The following is a 15,978-nucleotide window of genomic DNA, read 5'->3' as shown; positions in this document are numbered from 1 at the left end:
AAATAGATAAACGCTGGAGCAAAAGTCTATCACAGAATAGAGTGGCACCTGGGATAGAAAATAACTTGTTTATATATATATTTGAAATCTTCCATAGACATAGCTGAAATCTGAAATGTTCCACCTGTGGTCCCAACTGAAGTCAAGCTTCATTTAGACATGTTCCCTTCTGATTTGCATCTATAATAGAGGCATCCTTCCAGCCTTGAAAGAAGAAGAATTATATGAGGAAAAGAAGTTCCCCGTAACACCCATCTCCAGTGAGCATTAACCATCAACATGTTTCTGTCCTGAAGACGGGGAGAACATGTCCAGAGTAGCAAGGGTACTCTATCAAGCTCTCACCTAGCATCCTATTTCCCCTCCCGGATGGCCGGATGGTTCTTTAGCCCAGAGACACTGCATGTCTGAGCACCCCCATCCTACCCTCAACATTTGTCACTACTATTTTTGAAAGTGCTTTTTAAATTTTATTTTTCAATTACCGTTGATAAATATGACTCTACTCTTATTGAATCCATCCCATATTAGAGTACCTTCCCAAAGACAAGATTTTCTATTCCTAATGAGAAGATTAAATTTTGATTAATCTGACCACATAAACTAGGTTTTATGGTGGAAATAACCAAATGTCTACTTGTAATATTATCTGTACATATTTAAAAGCACATATAAAACATTGATTTAGATATGCTGCTTTTTTTTGCTTTCCAGTTAAAATCTTAAATTCTTCATCTATTTCTGAACTCATCTTTTATCCAAATTATTTAGTATGACACAGCACCTTTCTAGTTCATGTATAAACAACCTCTGCCAAGGTTACAGCTCCTTGCTGATCACACGCTCCTCCCTTGGGGGTGGACTGTCTTATCTCTTCACTTAACCAAATTCCACAGGGCTGCAGCCTTCCCTAGCCTGGCCCATCTCCTAAAGTGTACTTTCCATAAATCGTACTTTTTATTTAAAAAAAGCTATACCAAGACCAAATATTCATTTTTGTGATTAGGATGATTTCACATATGTCACATAAGTGTATTTATGATTTCTACAAGATCACTAGTTAATCACGGAGCACTTCAAACATTCTGGATGAAAAAGCACTGTAACAAGTCACAGATTCCTAACTGGGCAGGTCATGGTAGGTGGCCACACCCCAGGCCTGTAATTACTTTAAGTGAGAGGTTTTTAAGCTAGCCCTGTCCATTGTTCTTTGCTTCTAGGTTAACACGCCCTTGAAATGTGTAATACCCCTCGGAGGCGTAACCATTCTCTAGAGAGCCCCTAATTTTAACTGTCCTGCAATCCAATCCCCACCTTGCTTTCTCCCACCTCCCTGGAAACTTATCTTCCCTTAATTTCAAATGCCTAAAAGAAGCTGCAAAACTTATTCTTTGGAGCATCTGAGATCTTCCCAGCAATGTCGTCAGTTTTGGCTCAAAAATTCTCTACAAGTTCAGATGTTTCTTACGGCTACATCATACTGGACAAGGATACTGAGGAATTGTTCCAGATTAACGGACTAGTGATTAGGCTGAAATGCTGCCTCAATGTTTAATTTTCTGAATTTGATAATTTTCTAAGAAGAATGAGGATATCCTTATTCTCAGGAAATAACGCACTGAAGTTAAGGTTAAGGACTTATGTAATGTACTTCCAAATAGTTTAACAATAATTTTAAAAAATGTGTATGAGAGAGACCAGAGAGGTAAAAAAATGGGACAAATGTTAAAAATTAATGACTTGGTAGAGGATAGTTCTTTGTACTATTCTTGCAACTTTCTGTAAGTATTAAATTATTTCAAAGCAAAACATTTTAAGAGAGGGATGCTGCAGTGCTGAGCCCCTGTGGAGACAGGGCGAGTGGACTGGGCAGAGAAATACCCAGGCTTGCCCCAAGCATCCAAATGGCAGTTAAAGGGACGGCTGTAGAGAGGTCCCAGGTCCAGGCAAGGACCCGGGGGAAGCCGAAAGCACGCAGGGCGGGGACAGGGAGGCAGTGGAGCCACAGTCACAGCGAGGACTAAAGAGATAAGGCAAAGCTGTCCTGCCCTGGCTGGAATGTCATCGATGACCTTGGTGAACAAAGGCTTCCCACGGGGGTGGGGGCAGAGGAGCCATAGGGAGGGATGGATAGGGAGGGAGGCAGTGACAGCGGAGGGGCCAGGACGAGCTGGCTGACCTTCAGCAGTTCTCGGCCTCTGCGTGACTGACCAGGCAGCAGAGTTAGGAGTGGGGATTCCCTCGAGGATTCCAAGATCTTAAGACCTTGGCCATTCAGATTTCCAAGTGATGAAACCTGGCAGTCGTGTAAAGCCCAGGCTCAGGCTCCCTGCTTGCACACTCCCTGCAGGAGGCAGCCCCTTCTGGTGATGGACAGAGCCGGTCAGCTCTTCCCTCAATGTCAAATCACCCAGCTGGGCGTCTCCACCCGCAAGCCTCCTTTGTTCTCCCGTGGCCGGCCTGAGCTTGCTGCCATGGCCGGGGTCCGCCAGCAGGTGGCGGTGGTACCTCAGGTGAACCTTCTGGAGCATCGGCCTTCCAGCTTTTCTTCCTTAGGAACCGGCCTCCCCGCCCTGACTTCCAGCTGCGTTTAAGGGCGTCCTGCCGGACCTGAGTGCAGGTGAAGCTATGGTCATTCGTTGTTCGGGCTGCAGTTCCCAATGATCCAGCCCAAGCACGTGCTTCGTGTCCCACAAAGCGAGGGCCCCAAAAGGGAAAACAAAACGTGGGAGCCGGGGATGGATTATCAGTGTGTATTTGTCGTGCAAACATCAAAGTAGTCATCATGGAAAAACGTCAGCTTTTTGGGAGGGGGGCGGTGTCTTTACACTTCATTCGTGGTTTATTTTGGATGACACAGGGTGGGACCCATCTCAATCTTTTCAACGCCTAGCCCCTCCTCCCTGGGAGAGTCCTGACCAACTGGTAGACCCTAATCAAGCACTAAGAAGCCCTGCATTCCGACTGGCTCTGCCACCAACTAGCTGTGTGGCCCTGAGCAAAACGCGTCATTTCTCTGGGCTGCAGAGATCTCATCTAGAACAGGTGGGCTTGGGCAACTCCCCCACCCCTAACCCAGCACTCCTTCCCTTCCTGCACACACGCCCGCCCTCCCCTTTGCTGACACCTTCTGGGGAGTGCCCTTCTTTTTTCACAGAAATCACTTATTCTTATAAAAAATGAATAATATAATTATTGAAATCTGAAGCTCAATTGATGGGTCAAACTACAGATTGGACCCAACCGAAGAGAGAATGCACTGGAGAAGTATGTCAGGAAATTATTTAGAATGCAATAGTAAGACATATACTTATCATACTTATCAGGAGACTATGGGAGAGGTGGAAAGAAACAGCGTAATGAGAAGGTCTAACTACACCAAATCTGAGTCCCAGAAGGAAAGAATAGAGAGAAGAGAGGAAAGGCAATTTTTAAAGAAAGACTGTCTGATAAAAAAAAACTCGAACCCACAAAATCCAGAAACCCCATGAATCCTCAGCAGAGTAAATAGGAAGTCCATAGCTGGGCACATAATATGGGCAGAATGCCGAGGACGTAGGCTCTTGAGCACACGGCAAGCCGAGGCCAGGGCACTTGCACGGGGACAGTGTGGTGCCACCCGCCTGCAGCGACGGGAGACCGACCGCAGGCGTGAGAACGTGTGTGTCTGCGGAAGCCCGGGTGTCGGGGCGCATGGGCTGCTGCACGGACGGACGGACGGACGGTCGTGACTCGTGCTCCCCCGGGGTGGACGTCTAGATCGTTCTCGCTCTCTTTTTCAATATTTGCACGTGATGCTTCAGCGAACATTCTTGTACGTCTATGAAATGCGCATACTTACGTGGGAGAAGTTCCTCGGAGGGGAGTCGCCAGAGCCTTTAATTCGTTCATTGGTGTGGTCAAGTCGCCCCTTAACACGTCAGTGTCTTTTCCTGCCCACGGTTAGGGGCGTGTGGATGGCCCTAACCTCCAGGCTGCTGTCCCCCTTCCTAGCTGAACCCTGTACTCCCATGACGTGGTCTACTTGCCATTTTCCTAACACGTGGCCACCTAAGGTTTTCTTAAAGGGCACTCAGCACACCACCTCCACAGAATGTGCCTTTAAAAATAAATAAATAAATAAAAGGATGCCTAGGTCAAGTTCGAGAAACTCCGAGTTTAAAATTTTCCACCTGTTTTCTTCACTGTGGACCTGCTCAGAATCCTTGACCTGCCAGGCTCCATTCTGGGAGAGGATACAGCATTTTCCAAACCTATTTGCCCACGAAGCCTTTTTTCCCCTGGAGTGTCTCATGGGACTTGGGTACCCGAGGCCTGACCTTGGGGCTCTGGTCTCTCCTCTGTGGCCGTTCTCACTGGGACTTGTCCCAGTTTGTGGATGAGAATACTCATGCCCAGCGCGGCAGGTGCGCTGCTTCTGGCCACTTGGCTGCCAAGCAGCAGGGATGGACGTCGGCGCTGGCTCGTCGGGTTCCAAGCCCGAGACTCTTCTCTGACTCTCTCCTCCAGCGTCTGAGCCACCTTCCTAAGACGCACGTGCCAAGCCTGTTCCCAGAGAGCGGGCCGGCTTAGGAAGGTGGCTCAGACACGGGAGGAGAGAGTCAGAAAAGAGGTGGAAAGCCAGAAGGCGATGTTTCAGGGAGGCCCTGCCGATGAGCCATCGGAGGAGTGACCGGGACAAAGCTTTGTGTCACGTCGGCCTTTCCAGCTTCTCCGGGAACTCCTACTGCCACCCATACAGGAAAACGAGGGCCTGGCTTCCGAGGCACTGTCGCCTCTGCCCTGGGCCCCACGGTCTCGCCGTCAGTCACGGCCTGGTCTGCGGCCGGAGGCAGGTGCGTGACAGGCAGGTTAGGTGGCAGGTGGGGTGGGGGAGGGGGGTGCGGAAGGCTGTGGCCTGAGTGTGCAGGAGGCAGGAGGAAGAGGCCCGTAGGAGAGGGTCTGGTAGAGAGAAACACCCCAGGCCCGACCCGCTGTCTCCGTCCTGCAGGGTGCTGGGCCTGCCCAGCTCAGGAGCACGGGGCTCGCTGGATGGGTGGGAGACGATTTTCAGGGTCCTTCGTAGCATTCTGTTCCAATTTCCGCCCCTTTTTTCTGTTAGAAGGGCTTTCACAGAGGACGTTTCCTTCCTCTAACACAAAGCAGCACGAGGCGGTGGGAAAAGCAGAGGCCGGGCGTCCGCTGGCTCCCGGGGCACTGGGACAGGCCGCCCTCCTTGGGCCTTCGGTTCGGGATTTGGGATTCAGCTTCTTGAGCACAGAAGCCACCCCTGGGTGGCTGCAACAGTGCTGAATTCCCACGAGGCTGCACGGCCTAATTTATGCTGGGAAGCCCCGCTTTCCCTCTCTTTTGGGGGCTCATGCTGGGTCCTGAATGAATGCTTCAGAATAAGAGAAGTTGGGACCACGTGATTTAAGTTTGAGATGACTTGGCCCTGGCCCTGGGCAGAGGACACCTCCCGGCTACTCAGGTCACGAGGGTGGCATGTCTCTCCTTGGGTCCTGCTCAACAGGCATTTTGTTTTCTCCAGAGCCCCAGTTCTAGATGAGTTAATGGGGACGGGCGTTCAGCTGCAGGCCTCAGCGATCCTGAGCCGGAGCCACGCCCTTTCTCTCCCCTACTTCGTGCCCCACACCTGGCGGGCAGGGGCAGCTGGGCCACTGGAAGCTGCATCTCCTCACCTGCCTGGTATTTGCCGGCACCCAAACAACTGGGTGTGCAGGGGAAGAATGACAAGCCTCGGCAGCTGCCAAGCTACCCGGCAGGGTAGGGAAGGTGGCCAGGCAGGGCTGAAACAGGGTGCGGTGACAGGTCTGGAGGCTCCCAGGCCTGCCCAGATGTCTGGCTGGCTCAGGAAGGCCAGGTGTGCTGCCTGTGGGCTGCCCGAAGGCCCGGCCACTGAGCACCTGGTGAGCACAGTATTTGGGGAGCGACTGGGCGGATGAGGGAACGGATGGACGGAAACCTCAGGGTCGTTATCTGTGAAATGCAGATACCAGTGGGGTGGTGTGAGAACCAAATGACTTAAACATATATGGAACTTGAAACAGTTCTGATAAGTACTGACAAATCTGAGGCTTAATTATCATGAGTCCAGCACACAGGGAGCGGCGGGCTCTGTGTCTGGTTCATCTCTTCTCCTCCACATAAGTACAAAACAACAGACGAAATCAGGATAGCAGCAGAAGCCACCTCACCCTGAGTCCTCACGAAGCCCTGCAAGGTAAATATCATCGTTGAGCCCACCTTGCAGATGGGTGAACAGGCACGGAGGGGCTGTGAGTCACGACCAATAAGCCGCTGCGGATGACACATAGCGAGGAGCCTAGGAGTGGCCGCCCAGCAGAGCACCTGGGCTGCCGTCCCCTGGCCCAGGTGGGGCTGGTTCCTTTCTTCCCTCCACCCTCCCCGGACACCACCACCTCAGAGAAGCCCTCTGAGGAGGCGCCAGAACGGGCCTCACGGGGAGGAAAACAGCACCGAGAGGTGAGGGGCTGAGTTTCTTCCTCCCAGTGGCTTCCTCGGGTGGCCTCCCTCCCACGCCCACCCCCACTCCCTGCTCCCCTCCTCCTGCCCTTCCTAGCTGGTCACCTGGGCCTCTTCCTCTCTAGGAAGTCCTTTCTCCCTGGCTCACCTGACTGGAGAGGGCTCTTTGGAAGTGAATGGAGCGCCTCCCTTCCTTTCCACAGGACCTTGGTGACCCAGAGAGACTGGGAGTCGCTTCTGGAGGGTGCTGGCCGAAGCCAGGGGACAACCAGAAGAACTCTTTCCAAAAAACTTTGTCTGGCAGCTATAACGAGCATCTGCCAAGGACCTGGCACGTGGGCCCCACCACTGACAAGCCTCAGTCTGGGGGTCATTACCGGATGGCCCATTTGAGATGTTGGATGTTGTGACTTTGGGTGGTGCTACAGTGACCCAGAGAGGACACCCAGGTTTCAGATCTTATTAAGATCAGGAGACAGAACTCTTTATAATCTCCAACTTGCTTCCTTCCGCATGAGAGGGGGGCCGGTGTGGCTCTCAGAAGCTCTCTCTGCCTCGCTCCCTGCACACGTGCGGTCAGTGCCGTCATGTCCCAGTCTGTAAGGACACACACATGCTGTGGTGCAGAGAAAATGCCACCGCGCACAGAGCTGGCACTCCACACACAGCTGCAATTCTCAGCACAAGCGCTGACTTCCCTTTCGAATGCGAACCTGCTCAACCTCCTGGACAGTCTGGCTTCTGTCTGAAGATCATGGCACGACCTCATGTTCTGCTCTGCCCTGCTGGTCTTCCTCGCCTGCTTCCGCCCCCGGCCCGTCCTTGGTGGCCCTCCGTGATTTGCTCTTCACAGCTCTGTGTCCCTGAACACGCTGTTCACTGTTCCCTCGGGTGAAGCACCTTTCCCTCCCTTGCTTTCTCAGCAAACTCCTGCCAGGCCTCATCCCTGGTTACTTCCACCTCCCCCGAAGCGTCCTCACAGCCCTCAGCGGCATCGGTCGCCTCTTCTTCTGCTCTCCCAGGGGCTCCTCCCTGCGACTTTGTTGATCTTAGCTGCCATTTCTTATCCTTTGTATGTTTCTCTGTAGAGTCTTACTTAGAGAAGCTGAGGCGGGTAGAGGAGTTGTGTACCTTTCAGGGTATTAGAGCGTGGAGAGCGAGGTTGGACCCTGGTTATTGGAATGCTCAACTTAGGATTCAATGACCCCTCCTAAAGCTGGTGTCCCAGCGGGAGCCACATCCTGCCTCTCAGTACAGAGACTCCCACCATACTTGGGGATGGCCAGATCCCAGCGAATCCTGGCCACGCACCTGGGCAGGGCAAGGCCAGGAGGCTGTGTGTCTCTGTGCCGATGAGGCCTTCTGGCCAGGACCAGCCCAAAGGCCTCCTTTGCCATCTGAATACCTTTGGCCATCAGATGTCTTAGATCCTGGCTCTGAGCTCTGTTGGGGCGTTCGGGCTGTGCTGGAAGGATTCTTTAGAGTCTTTAATTAGGGCTAAAGGTATGTAGGTCTCCTATGCACCCAGATACTCTCCTGTGCTGGGGACTCCCCTAGTCTGAGTCCCATTCCTCTAGGTAGAAGCTAGGCCTTTGCTTCTCCAGCCACATGGGGCATCACCTGTGACCTGGGCCCTGAGGCATTGTTGGAAACTCAGCACACGGATGGATATTAGCATCATCCAGATGCCATACTTCATTCTGGGCGGGCTTTTAGAAAACAGAAATGAGTCTGAACAAGAGTCTCTAACAGGGCACTGAGGGAAAGACGGCCAGAGGGAGGCGTCTGTCCAGTGTCTGGGAGCGTGAGCTATGGAGCCTTTCAGGGAGCGGCCCCATCTTACTCACCCATTAATCACCCTGTCCTTCTTTCTGACAGCGAAGTGACCTGTAAAATAACTAATAAAATAATATCCAAAGATTTGAGTGTAAGTCTGCGGTGCTACTTTTTAGTCAGGATCTTGGGCAAATTACTGCATCAGAGCCCGTTTCCGTAGCCTTGCCTTGAAGGATGTGGGAGGGTAAAACAAGGCGATTCACGTAAAAGAGCTTTAAAAATGGTTTAACTCTTCAAAATCTTCACTCTTTATTTTATTTTATTTTATTTTATTTTATTCTATTTTATTCTATTTTATTTTATTCTATTTTATTTTATTTTATTCTATTTTTACTGCATTTCCTAGATTCTGGCACGCTGTTGGCACTTGAAAGTTTCTGTTAAATGAATGAATGGACAAATGAATGAGCAAAGCAATGGATGACTGAACAGATAGCAGGCACTCAGGAAATGCTTTATTAAAAACAACACATGAACAATAAAATCGCCACTTTGGGCACGCTTGTTATCAGCTGACGAGAACTTCACATATGTTCTGTCACTAAACTTTCACAGTAACCTTGGGAGATAATTACTCCTATTTTATAGATAAGCAAACCCGGGCCCAGAGATGTTCGGTAAGTTGCCTAAGGTCACACAGCTAGCAGGTGGCAGGGCTGGTAGTCACACTCAGGGCGTTTGGAATTGTCCATCTGCCATAATCCTCTCGATGCTCTATACACAGGCGTTTCCCAACAGGTTCAGCCTACGACACTCAACCTCTCAATACTACATAAAAAAAGCAACTTTAATCCGCCACTTTGATGCGCCTCTTTAACTCCTGGCACGCGGACACTGTTTGACTTGGCAAATCTGGGGACACTGTTTGACTTGGCAAATCTGGGGCGCGAGTCCTGATGGCGGTTCTGAGAAGCTGCTTCGCTGAGAGCGCCCTGGTTTCCGGCCTCAGGAGGGGCCAGGAGCGGAGTCTCCCCCCTCCCCTACATCCCTCTGGCCTTAGGGTACTCAGCCTACAAGCTTCTGCAAGGGCTCCACCCTACGGATCTGTCACCTCAGTTGCTTGCCCCGGGGAGGCAGGCAGGATGAAAGCATCACCCCCGTTTAAGGGAGACAGCCCAAGTTCACTGCTACCACAAGCCAGCACAGAAGCGCAAACCCAGATCTCTGGAGTCGGACGCTGGAACCTCCCCTGCCAAGTGGCGTGACCCAAGATCTGAGCTCAGCTCCGCCTGGCCCCGGAGAGCCGGGGCACTGGCTCAGGGCACAGAGTCGCAGACAATCAGCCTCTGCTCGAGTCATTCTTCCGGGGCCCTTGCAAGGGACAGTGTCTGTGTACAGACTAATAGTTTTAGTACCCACCTCGTGTGGCAGATGGAAGAGCTCGGAAGTGGAGCAGGGAAAATGCTGCCCCGCACAGCAGCGGGGATGTCTCTGAGACAGACAGAACAGAGTCTAGGTGTTTTAGACATGACGTCGGCTACATCGGGCAGCGGAACAGCAGAAAAGAATCAGGGGGCTTGGGGGCAAAAGGCCAGTGTCTGGGTCCTCAGTTGGCTCTGACTGCTGTGCACCCAGAGAAGATGCTCCTTTTGGACCAGACAGAGCCTCATACATGGAGACATCCCAGGCCTGGTGATGCTCAGGAGGGATGAGAAGCGCCAGGACTTTCAGGAGATCTGGGTCAATCCTGTTTTTATTCTCTTTCCTGCTGGCTGCAGTTTGATTTAACTGAGAGGTAAAATCCTTTAATCGCCAGCTCTAAGTCAAGGTATAACATTTAGGGTGATGAGGCGGAAGGCGATGACAAGTAGGCTGTGGGGTGAGATCTGATTGGCTGCTGGCATTGGAGGTGGGGGGTTGGGGGCGGGGCTCCCGCTAGCCCTTTGGATTGGATCTCTTGCCTCACACCCCTAACAGCATTGGCCACAGACACCGTGAAGGGCGGGGTGACTTGCTAAGTTATGGTTTATGTTTAGAAACGGCATTTGAAAACATAGTACGTTCACAGAAGGGCATGCACACGAACATTCCTGGCAGCTTTATTCATATCAAAACTGGAAACAACTCAAGTGCCCATCATTGGGGAGTAGATAAGTCACCGGCGGTATACCCACACAATGGAACACTACTCAGCAGTGACACGGATGAACCTCAAAAATGTTATGAGGCCTGAAAAAAGACAGACACAAAAGACTGTATACCGTGTGAGTCCATGTATACAGAGTTTCTAGGAAAAGGCAAACTCTGAGACAGAAAGCAGACCAGTGATCGCCTGGAGCTGGGAGGGGACATGGGGGCTGACCGCAGATCGCCCAAATGGAACTTTTTGGGATGGTAGGAATGTTCTAAAACTGAATTGTGGAGACGATAGGACAACTTTGTAAATTTATTAAAAGTCATTAAACTGTATAATTTAAAACAGGTGAATTTTATGGTGTGTCAATTACACGTCAATGAACACTTGAACTACTTCACTTTTGACAAGTCCAACCCAGAGCTCCCCTGGGTGCCAGGCTGAGAGCAGAGGGCAAAGCTCCTCTCCTCTTCCTCGCGAGGGGGACAGGGCCACGCATGCTTTGTCTAACACAATGGGGTGTTCAAGATGTGGCCTCTGGGCCACCCGCAGCAACAGCTCTTGGGGGGGCTCTTAGAACTGGCTCAGAACTGCTGAATGGGTCACTCTGGTGGTGAGGCCGGGCGATCAGAGCTGGAGCCCTCCTCCAGGGCAGTGAGGACGGTGGTCTAATGGACGGGGGGGCGGGCAGGAAGGTCCTCCGTGCTGAGCCCCCACTGTGTGCTGCCACCCGCTCCTCACAGCAACCCCAACCCTGTGATGTCAATACAGACTCCCCGGTCAATAAGGGGACAGAGCTTACACCGGAAACTAATATAATATTGTATGTCAACTATAAACAAAAAGTAAAATAAAAAATTTTAAATAAGGGGGCAAAGCTGGGATCAAACACCCAAGTTTCTGTCTTAAAACACACCTGCTCCACTACCCTACCAACCCTGTGAATGTGAGCAGCATTCACAGCGTCCGGAGCCCAGAGCGGGGACAGAGAATTACAATGACCACAGCCCCTCAGGTTCCATCTTGGAACAAAGTGTGGGTATAAAGAAATGAACGGTAAGCATAACATTCAACTCGGCCCAGTATTTGCCTCACGGCCTCTGTGGTCTTTGTTTGAGGTTGCATTGTTTACTCCCAAGGGACGAGGGGGTGGGGGAATTTAGAATTAGCTGTTTGGACCGAAGCCCGGGAGGTCCTGACTCAGTTCCTTGGGAGCCTGAAATGTGAAGGGTTGGGGACACAGAGAGAACGGAACTCAGGAATCCTGGCCAGAGAGCGTGAGAGCCTCTGGGGACCCAGGAGGGCGGGCCTGTGGTTTCCAGATGCATGAATGACATAATGTCTGCCTGGCCTGCAGACACCCGTTGTGCTCAGAGTGGCCCTTGCAAGCAGCAGGCCCTGCCCTGGCTTTGGAGCGAGCTTGCTCTGGAGCTGCTCAGGAGACTGAGGCTGACCAGCTGGGGCCTCCCTGCTTAAACCCGGCGCTGCCGGAAGCTTGGCTCAATGCCATAACCTCATGGGGGGGGAAGGGGGGGGTCACTTCCTTTGGTCGTTCAACACCGCCGCCGTCTGTTTGCCTTGCATGGCCCTCCACACGAGGTTTACGTCCTCTGCTTTTCCCACCACCATCACCACTAACCATCAGACTCCGTTGAACAGGGAAGTCCTTCTAGCCCGACTATTTGAAAGGGCAGAGTGGGGAGGGGACCGACCTGGGTAAGGGCAGGGCCAATCACAACATCCAGTACCCCTGGCCATGGAGCAGCTCAACAATAATAACCCTTTCGTTCGAAGGGTTTTGCCGTCCACAGAGTGCTTCCGTGCGTTATCTCCCTTGACCTTCTCACTGACCCTGCGAGAGGGGGGAGGGTTTACGACTGATTTATAGATGAGCAACTGGGGGGTCTGCAGAGTTGAACCGACTTACTCAAGACCGCCCACTGGTGTCAACGCCAGTGCTCAGGGCCAGATGCTTCCGCCCCAAAGTCCGTGCTCAGTGCTTTATTCCCGATGATCTGAACAACGTCCCCAGTGCCCAGAGCCCACGGAGGAGCCGGGGAAGTCACATCGAGCACAGGTTCTGTCTTGGGTATTTTTCTTGCCCATTGGCTGAACAGGGTTCTCTCCAGTGACTTACCAGTCTAAACTGGGCAAGTGAGTCCCCAGCCTGAGCAAGCGACCTGGGTTAGAGCTTCTCATAACGAAGGACTAGAGCTTAGATACAGGTGACTTTGGAGTGCATTACATCATTCTTTTCTTCCATGCTTTTAGGGAAGGGTGCTGAGCACCCTGAGGGGCTCAGGTCTGGGACAGGCAGCTATAGAACCCGGCTGCTGCATGGTGCCTTGTGGGACCTCAGCCAAGTTCTCTAGGGCAGGGACTTCCTTCCACACATAATGCCATGCTCCTGGGCAGCGGGTGCCGTGAGAGCCAAACCAGGCTGCCTCGTTTCTCTCTGTAGGATGAGTCCTGCACGTGAGCGCCGATTGCCTGGGTTTCCCCACCAACATCAATGCTGGGGTGACGTGTGCCAGGTGAAATGCCTGGAGGTGGCCTTCACCCAGCCGGCTTGAGCAGGGAGGGGCGTGGCCTGTCACGGTACAGGAGTCGAATGTGTGATCTGGTAATGGCTCAGATTCCCTGAGTTCATCTCCTCTGACTAACCTGCCCCGCCTCTTTTTCTTACTTTTTAAAATTTATTTTTCTTGAATAGAACAAGCGTGACGTGTAAGCTTGTGTAAGTTTAAGGTGTACAGTTTGTTACTTCGATATCATTTTATACTGTAATCTTATTGCTGAGAAAGTATGCTGACCGAAGGCTACATCGCTTCTCTGTCTAGAGAAGACATAGGCCATGCCGTCCTACCCCGTGGACAGATGGAGTCAGAGCCCAAGCCTTCAGGGAAGGCAAAAAGCCACTGTCACAGCCATAAAGAAGACTTGAGTAAGCCCCTTCACTGCAGAGACAAACTGAGACACCAAGAGAAGAAGGATTCAGATGATAATGCTGAAGCATCAAGAGAAGCTCAAATTATGCTCAAGGCAAAGATGCTGGCGAACCATTTATTTTCATCAAAAGGTGTTAAATACAGTGGACCGGTATGCGACCTTAAAAAGAAATGCAATACTCCACCATGGATGAACCTTGACATCATGCTACGTGAAATAAGCCAGTCGCTAAAAGACAAAAACTGTATGATTCTACTTAGACGAGAGACCTACAGTCATCAAATTCATAGAGACAGACGAGGTCTTGCTTCCTGGCACATGTCATCCATTTAGCTCCAATAAACTGTTAGAAAATTTCTCTAAAAACCAAAATTTCATGGAGACAGAAAGTAAGACAACAGTTATCAGAGGCTGGGGTGCAGGGGAAACGGGGAGTTGGTGCTGCAGGGGTACGGTTTTAATATGGACGACGAAAAATGTCGCGATGGATAGTAGTGCTGGTTGCACAGGAACGTATTTGTATTTAATGCCGCTGAACCGTACACTTAAAAATGATTAAAATGGAAAATTTTATATTATATATATATTTGCCGCAACTTAAAAAAAAAAAAAAAAGCATTAAGAGTGTAGTGCCTGAATTCAAACTCTACCACTGAGGAACTTGCTAAAGAACGAAATCCAACCAAGTAAATGTGAAGATCTAATTGGCTTTATTAAGTGGTTCGTGAATCAGGCAGCTTCGCATCCAGGAACTAGAAGGCGACTCTGATTAGTTGCACAGAATAGAAAGGTTTTATAGACAGAGAGAGGGCGGAACTAAGAAGTTGAGAGTGAACTGTTTCAGGTAAGGACATCTTCCCTCAGGGAAAGGCAGGGGTCTTATCAGACAGGTTACCTCACCTGTGTTGATTGGGAAATTCCAGATGAATTGGTTTAGAATTCCACTCCTGGGAGAGGCTGAAACTGCGTGCAGTTAGGTTAGTTGTTAAGTCTGGATTTGGTGACATGACTTGGCAAAAGTGACTCCATTTTGGCTCTTCCTTCCTTCCTTCCTTCCTTCCTTCCTTCCTTCCTTCCTTCCTCCCTCCCTCCCTCCCTCCCTCCTTTTTTTCCTTTCATTCTTTCTTTTTATAAAAATCCTCAGGAAGATAAACTGTTATTTCATGAGGTAAGTTTGGAAAGTAAAGTATGTGTTTGGTCTTCGTCTCCATTCCCAGCACAGAGCTCCTAAAACCCTTGGAATTTACCAAGAGATAAGGATGATAAAGGTATCTTGATATTCTTAAACCCCAGTCAACTACACCAGAATTTATGTTAATGCAGTGACTTTTGGAAAGCACCTTGAGGATGGGGGTTGGTTACCAAAGGGTTGGATCTTTCAGTCCCACCCCCTAACCTCCAAGAGGAGGGGACAGGGGCTGGAGGTCGAATCAATCACCGGTGGCCATTGACTTAACCATGCCTATGATGAAACTTCCACAAAAAGCCAAAAGGATGTGGTTCAGGGGAGCTTTGTGGAGGTGCTGGGAAGGTTGTCACTCTCGTGGAGGACATGGAAGCCCTTAGCCCCTGCCCAGTCCCTGCCCTATAAATCTCTTCCATCTGGCTGTTCCTGAGTTATGTCTCTTTATAATAAGTCCGTGATCTAACGAATCATAGGGCACTCAATCATAAAATTGGGTGATGGTGTGCTGGCTGGAAAATTACTGCTTGGCTATGTCCATGGGGACATAGGCTGTCACCCATAGGAACATAACATTCTAACAATAAGCTTTCTGCTTCTGTACCCCCGCTTGCACACCCGACCTGTGGGTCGACAGGTAATGAATAGAAGCAAAATAGACCTTTGTGTTTAGACGGAATGAACAATGAGATTTTGGGCTTAAAAACCCTGTACCTCTACATTTCGGGGCTGCTTAATTTGGGGTCCGCGTACCCCTGGCAGACCCAGCTGGCTGAATAAAGAGTGTTATTTCCTGGAACTCACTGAGTTCTGGTAGTCTGTGTGTCTTTTGAGGACTGGCGGCTCAAACAATGGTATGGGGAAAAAAAACATATCTAGGAATTGGCATCAGAATCAGAACACTAAAACAAGATGAGGTCTACTGGTTGATGTGATTTGATTAATTTACTGAGCGTGTGTGTATTGTAGCTTCTCTCCCATGATGGGCACCAGGCTGAGCACAGGGTTATTCATGTTTTATTTGTTTTGTTTAACTAAGGTATAATTTAATTTATAAAACATGGACATGTGCGGCTCAATTAATTTCACCTTATGTATACACCATTTAATTACGACCTAAGTCAAGAGAGTTCAGCACCCCAGAAAATGCTTCTCCATCCTAGGAAATACCCTCCCTCGGCAGTAATCATTGTTCTAACTTTGATCACCATAGATTCATTCTGCCTGCATTGAACGCTGTATAAATGGGATCGCTTATTTTTATATTTATGAACCCTTTTGCGTCTGGCTTCTTTCTTTCAATGCAATATTTTTGAGATTTATCTGTTTGTTGCATGTGCCGGTAGAATGTTCTTTTTCATTACTGTGCAGTGTTCGTTTATAACTATACCACGGTGTGTTTGTTTATCCATTCCTTTGTGGATTTTTAGGTTAGCTCTAGTGTTTGCCT

The sequence above is a fragment of the Rousettus aegyptiacus genome, unplaced genomic scaffold, assembly GCF_014176215.1.
Source record: "Rousettus aegyptiacus isolate mRouAeg1 unplaced genomic scaffold, mRouAeg1.p scaffold_m13_p_4, whole genome shotgun sequence".
Lineage (NCBI taxonomy): Eukaryota > Metazoa > Chordata > Mammalia > Chiroptera > Pteropodidae > Rousettus > Rousettus aegyptiacus.
Note: the sequence above shows the minus strand (reverse complement) of the source record.